We start from the raw sequence: 11819 nt of genomic DNA on the forward strand, positions 1-11819 counted from the left end.
ATGAACTGATACAACCATTCTGAAGAATAATGTGGAACCAGGCTCAAAGGGTCATAAAACTATGCATACCCCGTGACCCAGTAATACGACTACTGGGTCTGTATTCCAAAGAGATCAAAGATAATGGGAAAAGATTTACTTATATCAAAATATTTTTAGCATCTCTCTTTGTAGTGTCAATGAATTAGAAGCAGAGAGGTTGTCCTTCACTTGGGGAATGGATGAACACATTGTGGTGCATAGTTGTAATGGACTACTATTGCACCACAAGGAACGATGAACAGGCGGAGTTCAGAAAAACCTAGAGACTTAGATGATACACAGTGAAGTGGGCAGAATCAGAACAACAATGTATACAGTGACAGAAATATTATATAATGACCAACTGCAAAGGACTAAACCATTATCAACAAAGTATCCAAGGTAACCACAAGGGCCTCATGAGAAAAAATGCTATCCAGAGCCAAGAAGGAACTAATGAAATCTGATTATAGATCAAAGAATGCCATCTTCCACTATATATCTTTCATGAGATTTCTTTTGTATTTGTGATATGTGTCTTCCATCATGACATGAGCAATATGGAAATATGCATTACATTAAAGTATGAATATAACTTATTTCAAGATATTCACTGCCTCAGCAAGGGAGAGGATAGGGAGAGAGGGAGAAAAATCTGAATTTTAAAATGTCAAAAAAAATTGTTAGGAAAAAATCCCCTTTACCTCCCCACCACCACCAAACAAAAATTTTTAAGTGAAAAAAGTAATGTTTCAATCTGCACTGAGTTCATCAGTTCACAAAATATAATCCTATCCTTTGACCTAATTATTCCATTTTAGGGACTATGTCCTGGAAGCATTATTGAAAAGAAAAAAGAGAGCTATCTGTTCAAAGCTCTTCATAGTTGAATTATTTGTGCTGAAAAAAAAAACAAAAAAACCTGGAAATGATCCATATGGTCATCAACAGGAAAATGGTTAAAATAAACTGTGTTAAAATGCTATAATGCACAACTTATTAGTAAAAGGAACATAAAGAAATTTAAGGAGATATTGATCAAAGGCAAAGTGAAAAAAAGCAAAACCATAAAAGAGCAAATGTGACAGAGAATAAAGATAAAAACAAAGAATCTCAATGGAGACAGTGGAAAACAATTATGCTCTACATGTTAACTCGCTGACTGATGTTCAACATTAAGTTTATATATAATAAATCATTCTCTTTAGAAGTTCCTGTTTAAGAAGAGTTTGAAAAATATTTTTGGAAGACCGTGCAGAGAGGATTTCTGACTAGGAATGAATTGGACCAGATGACCCCTTGGTATTCTTCCCAGTATGCGGCTATGAAGTTATTTTTATTGTCTACAAAGCAGATGAAGTTTTGATTAGAAACAATGTTACTAAAGATCATGTGAATCTGAATTCTAAGGAGAGGATTTATATTGTCTTAATTTAGTTCCCTGTTTTTACCTTCAATAGCTTATCTATAAAAGAGGCAAAATTTAAGTCACAAGCTTCTTCCTAATCTTCAGTTGAAATTGAAACCTGTCTTTAATGTATTACATGAACTGGGGACCTGGTTCAGTTTTCTATAAGCCTATATTGGAAAAGAAAGCAAAATATCCATTAAGTTTGTATATTTTATGGTTACAAACTGTAATGTGTATTATATATCGGTACATCTACATATGCACAAAACTGTTTATATTTATTTTAATAACGTGATTGCTTCTGTAGAGCAAATGACACAGTAAATGTTCAACTATATTAAATGAGAGCTATTTCCATATTATAGTCAGTGATATGTCTTCATTGTTTTGAAAATGTAGACAACTGAAAATTAAGTGGTTGACACTATTCATCTGTGATAAGTACTAATAGTATTTTATACATAAAGAAAAGCACTTTCAAAAACATTCCATGTGTTATAGCTAACCAAATGGCTGAGGAGAAACAATAATAGTCACAATTTGCTAAAATATCATATAGAGCAAATGCTGTTTTTAAATAAGCCAAACTATGCCCGTGCAAAACAGCAACATTTTATGGCACATTACTATTATAAACATTCAAATGTACCAGAGAAAAAATTTTAAATGAACAACATCCTCTAAAATAATGACACTAACATTTGCTCTTCAGAGTTTTGAAAGAAAATCTTTTGCAATTGGCAAATTTATGAGTAAAAAGGAATTCTGTAAACATCAATTGACTAGGATTCAGACCCATATTATGTCGTTTACATAATATTAAAAGCAGTACGTTATCACTACAAAAAAACTTATAGTGCTAACTCCAATCAATAGTGTGGTTATCTAATCAAATTTATGTTGATTGCTGTTCTCTGAAGAACAGTTTTGAAACATTTCATTATGTTAAGTATTCAATTATTTAAATTTATTGTCTCCCCTACAACAACTTTGAGAACTTTTAGCTCTTTGAGCCATTCTTTCTACAGTGACCTGGAAGAATCCTGAACTTTTATTTCATTAAGCAATTAAGAACTCTGAACAAGGATGAGATCTCAACATTTTGCCTTGGCTCTTAGTCTTCCTACTTAACATATCAACAAATATGTGGCATTGTTAAGTTTCAAAGGAGGAAGCAATGAAATTTCTAGTAACCTGCTAATCAAAAGAGATAAGATGGCTAACAGCTTTACATGTAGACAACTACACAAAAGTGGTGATATATGAACAACTTGAAGAGCTGTGTTCATATGTGTGCTTTTGTACTGTAGGCTAATTTATGATTTCCTACGTGCAGATCTCTGCACTAAGCACTAAAGATACAAATTGGAAAAAAAAAAGTTTCTCAAACTTTTTAGTTTCACAGCCCCTTTATATTCTTAAAAACTGAGAACACCACAGAGTTTTTATGCAGGCTCATGTGGATTATATTTAATATTTACCATATTAGAAATGAAAACTGATAAAATTTTAAAATTCCAATTCATTTTGATACCAATAAACTGATTATGTTAATAACTGGTTACATTAATGCTATGTTAATAATACATGTGAATAACATTTTAACAAAATATTTTACATATAGTATTATTGATAATACATATTTCCCAAATGAAAAAGAAATGATACTATTTTACATATTTTTGCAAATCTTTTTAAGGTCTGGCTTAATAGAGGGCACATGGATTTTCTATCTGCTTCTGCATTCAGTCTTTTGTAATGTCTTGTTTTGAGTGAAGTGTATCAAGAAAATCCAGCCTCCCAGAGACAGGGACAAGTATTTTAATACACTAATAACATATTATTATTAGGAAAACTTCTGACCTCACAGATCTCCAGAAAAGAACTTTGGGAAGCCAAAGGGGCCATGAACCACATTTTGCAAGCCACTGAGTGAGACATATCTTGCTCTCAAGGAGCCCACATGCTAATGGTGGACAAAACACAGAGAGGAGGTTTCAGCCGCCAATCCAATGCAAAGCTCCCATCGTCCTTAAGGCACAGCAAAGCAGACGCTAATGTCTTTCACATCACTTCCCCTGATAAGATTGTATCAGTGTCTTACATTGAACCAAGTGACATAATGATTTTGGTGGCGAGAGCTTTCTGTTGTGGGTCTTCAAAATATATGGCTGCAGTCCCTACAGGGTTATTGACAAGGCTACGTCTCCACTAGGGTTCTTTCCCAGGATGATATGTTGATTCCCAGGGCAATGGGCTGAGAGTACTGATATTCTCAAAGCTGGGTCATTGGGCTATCTCATCAGAGTATGAGGGGAGATGGTGGTCAAAATGATAGTGGTGGTTTGCATTGTCTGGCACCTGCTGCTTTCTGTATCTCTCTCTTATCTAGACTAGCTCGCCAGCCCTCTGTGTGGCAGTTGGTCAGAATGGCAGACCTCTTTCCCTCTGGAATTGCAACCAAATCATGGCTTGAGGAATGGGCCAGAAGCAATACTGGTGGCCTAAGTGGTGTTGAATTTTATATTTGTAAAATGACTTATTGAAACACAAAGGGGATTTTTGTGCAGAATCGCAGAGGAAAGGGACCTCCAAAATCAACTATTCCAACCTGTATCTTACCAATAATGTCAAGAGAATGTAAACTCCTTGGGGACAATAGTGGGGAACTATTTTTTTAATAATGCTAGCACAGTGCTTTGAGTATCATAGGGGCTTCATAAACAATTGGCAAACTGAAATAATTTTCTAACAAATGATCATTCAGTTGCTGCTTAAAGACTTCTGGTGATAAAGAATCCATTGTCTGCACAGAATCACTGAAACTCTGATTTAAAAGGGACTTTAGAAGCTAGTATGGATAATTCTCTTTATGGGGAAGTGTTCCTAATTTGTCCTTTCTGTAACTTTCATAACTGCTCCTAGTACTGCCTAAGTCTACCCTGTTGCTAGCCAATGGCTATTGGAATACCTGAAGATTACCAGCAGATCACTCTCCTGAATTTTCTTTCCCAGCTGAAGAGCATCATTTCCTTTAATCTCTCCTTATACTGTGCTATCTCAAGACCCTTTACATCTCAGTGACTCTCCTCTGAATGTACTCTTCCTGAACAATATTACTCCTAAAATGTGGCAACTACAACTGAGCAGAATAATCCATGTGGGGAATGTCTTGGTGCTCTAATCTGATCTTTAGAGGCCATGTTCCAGCTATCTACTCCATTCATCTTGTCCTAGAATGTTTATCCAATCTATTTGAAAAACCTTCAGTAATGGAGAACTTACTACACATCTAGCTCTCAATGTTTTGAAGTTTTCTTAATGATTTGCCAGAATTTGCCTTTCTGACCTCTATACATTTGGCCCAAGTTCCAAGCATCTGTAGTAGTAGGTGTTCATGTAGTGGGAGCTAGGGGAGGTTAGTGAATAGAATAAGGGGCTCAGGAGTAAGGAGAACTAAATCTGAATTTTGTTCCAGGCCTTTACTATCTGTGTGACCCCAAAGAAGTCACTTAACCTCTCTCAAATTCAGTTTCCCCATTTGTAAAATGGACATAATAATAGCACCTGCCTCACAAGGTAGGTTGTGAGCATCAAATGACCTATAAGGCATTTAGTAAACCCTAAAGTGATATATAAATACTAGATATTATTGATTTTAAAGTAGAAAAAACAAAAGGGGATCACAATAGTTAGAAAAGGAAGAAAACTTTCATTTTTATTATTATTATCTCAGATTACACAGCAGTTTTATCATAGAGAGAAAAATGGATTTGGAGTCAGGAGACCTGGGTTCAATTCTCACTTCAGACAGAGGTTGAATGAACATGGGCAAAACTTTTTGCTTCCAAGGCAAAAGAGTAGTAAGGGAAAGGCAAGGGAGGTAAAGTGACTTGCCTAAGATCACACAACTAGGAGGTGCCTGAGGTCCATTCTGAACCCAGGATGTGCCTGTCTCTAGGCCTGGCTCTTACCACTGAGACAATTGGTTGCCCCATGGCAAATCTTTTTAACCTCCAAAGCCCTATCTTCCTCATTTGAAAAGGAAAATAATACTTGCATACCTATAACTCACAGGGTTCTAGTGAGGGAAAGTGCTTTGTTCAAGAGTTTTAATGAAGATTACTTCATTTAATATTCATCTGGTTCATTTTCAAATTTCATAAAACTTCAATAGGAAAAGTGTTCTTACTTTGCTCAATTAACAATCTTAGCACATTTCTATTTCAATTAATCAATTATATTTTATCTTAAATATCAAATTAGTAATGATTAGTGAGGTAGCCCAGTGGAAAGAGCACTAAGCCCATAGTTGGGAGGACTTAGGTTTATAACTGTCCTCAGACACTTCCAAGGTATGTGTTCCTGGGCAACTCACTTAATTTCAACTGCCTAGCCCTTACTTCTCTTTTGTCTTAGAATTGATTCCAAAACAGAAGGTAAAGGTTTTTTTAAAAGTATCCTGTCCTTATCTGTCTAATATGATGAGAAATGCTATGGTGGGTCAGATCAATCTTCCCCCCAAGATAAGTATGTGGTCTCTGGCAGAAAAGATCAAGTCAGGTTCTATGGGAGACAAAAGATATGTTGCATTAGATTGAGCCTAAAAAGGCAGGGATGTACCAAAAACATCTGACTTAAAACTTGAATCTGTTATGGATCGCGTTCTATTTTTCTAAAATTTTCTTGAATTTGTATTTCTAGCTTATTCCATAAACAGGTTTGGAGAATACCTTCCTAGAAAAAGAAATGTAAAACTATCCTGAAAAGCTTCAAAGGATAGTCTCAAGTTCACCAGAAAATTTAAGGGGGGGAGAAGGGAATAATTTTAATATCATAGTACAAGGTTTGTAAATAAATCCATGGTAATCATAGCCATACCCCCAATTATGATTTTTAAAAAATTCAATCACTGAAAAGTAAAAAAAAAAATTTTTTTTAAATCCTTACCTTCCATCTTGGAATCAATACTGCATATTGGTTCCCAGGCAGAAGAGTGGTAAGGGCTAGGCAATGGGGGTCAAGTGACTTGCCCAGGGTCACACAGCTGGGAAGTGTCTGAGGCCACATTTGAACCTAGGACCTCCTGTCTCTAGGCCTGGCTCTCAATCCATTGAACTACCCAGTTGCCCCCAAAAGTAAAATATTTTTAAGAATCTGTCTTTGGTGCTGTACTGGAGGGCCGTATTTGGAGTCAGAAGTCCTGGGTCCAAATTGTGGTTCTTGTCTCTTAATAGCTGTATGAGCCTATGCAAATCTCTCTCTCTCTCTCTCTCTCTCTCTCTCTTCTGGGTGGAAATAGATCGTGTTTAAGGTCTCTAGCAACTTTAGAGCGATGATATTATGAACTACATAACCCTGTCTAATCTCTTGATCATAGCATTCACCAATATCTAGTCTTTCTTTGACTCCTATACTTGAGGTGTTCCTTCCAGGAAAGCTTGCCTTTTTTAATCTTTCATTTACCCTGAGCAGAATTTGTTGGGACTGTCTAGTTAAAGTGACATAGTGAAATTATATCTTTCCTGGCCAGTCCACTATGAATCTTAAAGTATCCATTCCCAGATTACATGGGTCAGAGTCCATTTTCTTCTATGTACAATTTGGATTTCTTCCAAATTTATTACCTTGCATTTGTCTACCATGAAATTCACCTGACATTTCCATGTCTCCCTAATTCACAGTCTGCTAAGATGATCAGCTTTGTATTTCACTACCCAGAACTACAGAGTATCATATACAAATTTAAAGTCTTTACTGTATAGTTCCTTTCAGTAACATTTATTAAGCTATTAAATAGTAGATCATGCACCAAATCCAAAAATCCCACTTTTTTTAGACATTTAATTCTCACTCCAAAGGCAGGTAAGTGGCTATGGTCTCAGATGCTTACAAGCTATGTGACCTTGGGTGAGTCACTTAACCTGTTTGCTTTAATCCACCAGAGAAAGAAATGGCAAATCACTCCAATATCATTGCCACAAAAACCCCAGAGACAGTACTATGTGCTTTGCCATGGAATCAGAGTCATGTCTGAATTGAACAACAACCATAACAACATTCTCACTCACTATATAAATGCTCTTTTATTCTTTGTCTGACTGCAAAGAATGAGTGAAAAACTGGAAAAATATAAAGGTAGCAATCTCTTCAAGATAAAGAGATATTAAATTTACTTATAAAGAAGTGTTTATTTGCATGCAATTGGTAAGGAACCATAAGAGTGAGCATTCATTTTTTTCATTTTAATACCACTTTGCTCTCCAACATCACTATTTCTAACTGTGGTACCATGATTCTACTAGCTTCTTATGTTTTAAACCTTGGGATTATGTGCAGATAGGATAAAAGAGTCCGTCACCATTCTCTGAAGATTTGATGTCCGTCTTAGACAATGGCACGCTGTCTGAAACAACTCAAGCATCTCACACATCTTCCCATCCTCTCTATTGCTACTGCCTTCATTAAGCCCTCATTACTCCCCCCTTGGTATCTATTGCAACAGGTCTTCCTGCCTCCACTCTGTCTCAATAGCAAATACTCCTTAGGGCAGATGGGTAACTAAGTGGATTGAGAGACTAGAGGTCCTCTGGCCTCAGACACTTCCCAGCTGTGTGACCCTGGGCAAGTCACTTGACCCCCATTGCCTTGCCCTTACCACTTTTCTGTCTTGGAATCAATACTGTGTACTGATTTGGTGGTAGTGTGTTGTGTACTTGGAATCAATACACAGTATTGATTCCAAGACAGAAGGTAAGGGTTTAAAAAAAAATAGATCTAATCACATCACTCCTCTGCTCAAAAATCTTCACTAGTTCTTTACTGCTTTTCAAGGTTCAAAATTCTTTGCCTGCTATTCAGTCAACCCTTCTTGGCTATATTTGTCCTTAATCTCTATCACAAACTCTATATTTTAGCCAAATCATATTACTGTCTTCCAAACATGCTCTGTCCTTCTACCACTTCCATGCCTTTATCCATGCCATTCTCTACTCAGTGAATATTCTCTCCTTTCTTTACCTGATGAACTCCAACTTATCCTTTAAAGCTGAAACCAAATGCTACCGCCTCCAGGATTCTTCCTCAGATCTTTTGTCTGTCCCCTATTCCCACCTCTTTCACTGGAAATAACCCTTTTCCCCAAGCACTGTTTGAAAAGTTCTAGCGCATGTATCATCCAGTATCTAATCTCTATTACTGCCACCAAAGTCCTTCTTTAACGATTCACAGTCTGGTAGCAAATTTATAGAAAGCTATGTACATTAGAGTACAAGCTCTGGCAATCCCTACAAAGTTAGAAATGTTTTGCCTACAGAACTGGTAACACATCAGGCATATTAGGGATTTGAGGACCAACTAGAGATGGCTAGAAAACCTCATTCAGCTTAACAATCATTTATTAAATACCTACTAAATATGAGTACTAGGAGATATAAAATCAAACAAAAAATCATTTTCTGCCCTTAAGAAAGACAAATAAGTATCTACAATAATTTGAATAGGAGGAAGACACTAAACAACCAGGGGTATCAAGAAAGCTTCCCATGAGAATTAACACATTAATTGGGCCTTGAAGGAAAAAGAAATGAAGAGGGTACACAGTTCAAACCAGGGGAGCAGCTCATACCTGAAGGATTCTACACAGATACGAGATGGAATGCAGCAGAAGCAGAGATGACAGGCAAGGGAAGATGGAATGTTTGGGAGTAAGGGTTTCTGAGAGCCCAATGAACTCTGAGATAGTTCAGTTTTGAACCCTGGAGAGAAAACAGCTCCTAGACCCACTTCAGGACTGGAACAAACCCATTCCTGAGGATTTCCCTGTTGTATCTGAAGTCCACTGTGGCTCTTGATTGATCCTGTCTCTCTGGGAATTCAAGAACTGTGGGGACTGATCGGACATTCAGCTGCCTGAGAGGGTTTTACCCTGAAGGGCAGGCTGGGTCAGTCCCAAAGTCTGAACTTCTTCATCCGTGCCAGATACATCTAGAGACATTGCTGCTTCTTAGTTTAGCCTAGGTTAGCTAGCATGGGAGAATCCAGCAGGCAGAGAGGGCTTCCAGGCCAGTCCTGGCAGTTAGCAAGAGGGCGAAAGGACCTGCTATCGACCTGTGTTTTAGCATAGGGAAATCCTGCCTGACCCTCTTCCCTAAACTCAGCCTTATTGTCCTAACCCCAAATAAATATCTGTTGTTATATACTAGGCAGTCAGATCTGTATAAAGAAGACTCAAGGTTGGTGGGTGAAGGTGTTTTATCCTGGAGAGCTTTCTCAGGCCAGGTTATGTAAACTTCTGGACCAACAGTTACTGTTACTGTTCTCTCTCTCTCTCACAGTTTCTGTACAGAAGACCTCATAGGAAAGGCTAGGTCTTGCAAAACTTCCTAGCCAACTGATTATCCCTTTCTCCTGAGGTGTCCTCTGTTCTGTCACAGATTTCTGCAACAGCTTGCCCACCAAAGTGCTCTGGCCTAAGGCTAAGAGTAGCCATTTTTGCTCTCTGTCTCTGGGAGGGAATACCCTGACAGGTCAGGTTGCTCACATTACCTGATCATTCATCTGTATCAATAACCCAGGGTCCCCCTCCCTTTTTTCCGTTGGCTGAGCCCACTAGATAACAAACCTACCTAGTTTTGGGAACACTGGGAGGTCAGGGAAGTCAGTTATATCATCAAAAAGATCAAGGCCTACACACTAAAACAAGACCAGTGTGGAAGTAGCAGGCAGCCATATTTGTGTGCAGTTCACTGAGGCAATACTAGGTTCTGCCCAGCAACTAGACTAACCAATCAGAATATTCCATTCCTTCTGAAGGCAGTGAATCTCTTAAAGGGATAGACTTAAGTCAATTTTACAACAGCCCCCAACTATTTATAGCAATGAAGGTTACAGCAATCCTCTGGAATTTCATATACATGTACTACAACTTTCTATTTATCACAATTCCTGACTACATCTACTTTTTAATCAATCTATATGACAGTTTGCAGTGGCTGAAGATAGGATTAGACTAAATTATTTCTTATATACCAATTCTGGCTGGAGTCCTTTTTTCACTATTACAATTATACCATGCTTTGAAAAGACTCATCATAAGGCTACTGGGGGATAAGACAATGGCTATGGACGAAAATGAATTGAAAATCTTGATGGTAGCAATGAGGGAAGAAATAACACAATTAAAGGCAATGCTCAAAGAAGTGATTGGGAAATTAGTAATCTAAGAAATAGTAACAATCAAACACAAAAACACACAAAAAAAGATAAGGCAGACAAAAAGACTGAAAAAGAAGCTGAAGAGGCAATACCATTACTCCCACTACGAGACATGACAACTTTAAACCCAGAAAGTGGCATCCTCCATATTAAAACACACAAACCTTTTAGCATAGGAGACCTAGAACATTTGAGGAAGCTACGCCAAAATTTTTTGAGGACCCAATGCTCTGCATAAAAGAGTAAAAGCATGAAATTCAGTTCTTTGACCCCACCTTTGAGGAAATTGCGATCCTTCTTGTTGAATTATTCTCTCAAAGGGAGAAGGTTCAATTTATCAAAGAGACCAGAGATAACTCAAACCTAGTGTCATGGCCATAAGATGGGGGAAACCTAAATCTATCAGACAACCAGAATTTGAGACTGTTGGCCAGAACAAGACAGGCATTGGTGGAGGCAATGAAAAATCTGGGGAAATGCCCTGACATGTGGGGAAGATTTGAAAAACTGAAACAAGAAGCTGGAGAACATCCATTAATATTCCTTGATTGTGTCATCAAAACTAGGGAAAACCTCTTAAGCTTCACATATTTGTCTGAGCAAAACATGCAACATGTACAACATGTAAAGGGCAGTTGCCTACCAGTGAGAACATACTTTAGATTGTATTGCCCAAGTTGGGAATCCCTAGACTTAAAGGACCTTAAGTGTACATAAATGGGGTTGGGATTGGGGGTGTGGGAGATGAGGCATAGCTGATTATAGCAAAAATAATAATGCTAGGAAGGCTAGATAAGAAGCTAGTAAGGGTCCAGGAAGACAGAGGATTACAGAAATTCAGGGAGCAGGAGAGTTAAGGATAATCTGGTCCAACTCCTAATTTACTGATGAGCAAGATGAGGCAGAAATTAAGTGACTTGCTAGTTAATAGCAGAACCAAGACTACATTTCTGAAACTCAACTTCTAGTACAATGCTCTTCCCAATATGTTAGATTGCTTCTCACAGATCTGCAGAAACTTTTAAAAATTCAGATATTGCATTCACTCATGTATTTTTTCCTTGTTTAAGATTCCCCTCACAGTATATTTTAAGAAAATCAAGAAAGATTTCCCTCAAAGAATTTTTCTTCTCTTTCCACCTCCATTTTATACTTTGAAAGACTAATTGCT

The sequence above is a fragment of the Monodelphis domestica genome, chromosome 3 (assembly GCF_027887165.1).
Source record: "Monodelphis domestica isolate mMonDom1 chromosome 3, mMonDom1.pri, whole genome shotgun sequence".
Classification (NCBI taxonomy): domain Eukaryota; kingdom Metazoa; phylum Chordata; class Mammalia; order Didelphimorphia; family Didelphidae; genus Monodelphis; species Monodelphis domestica.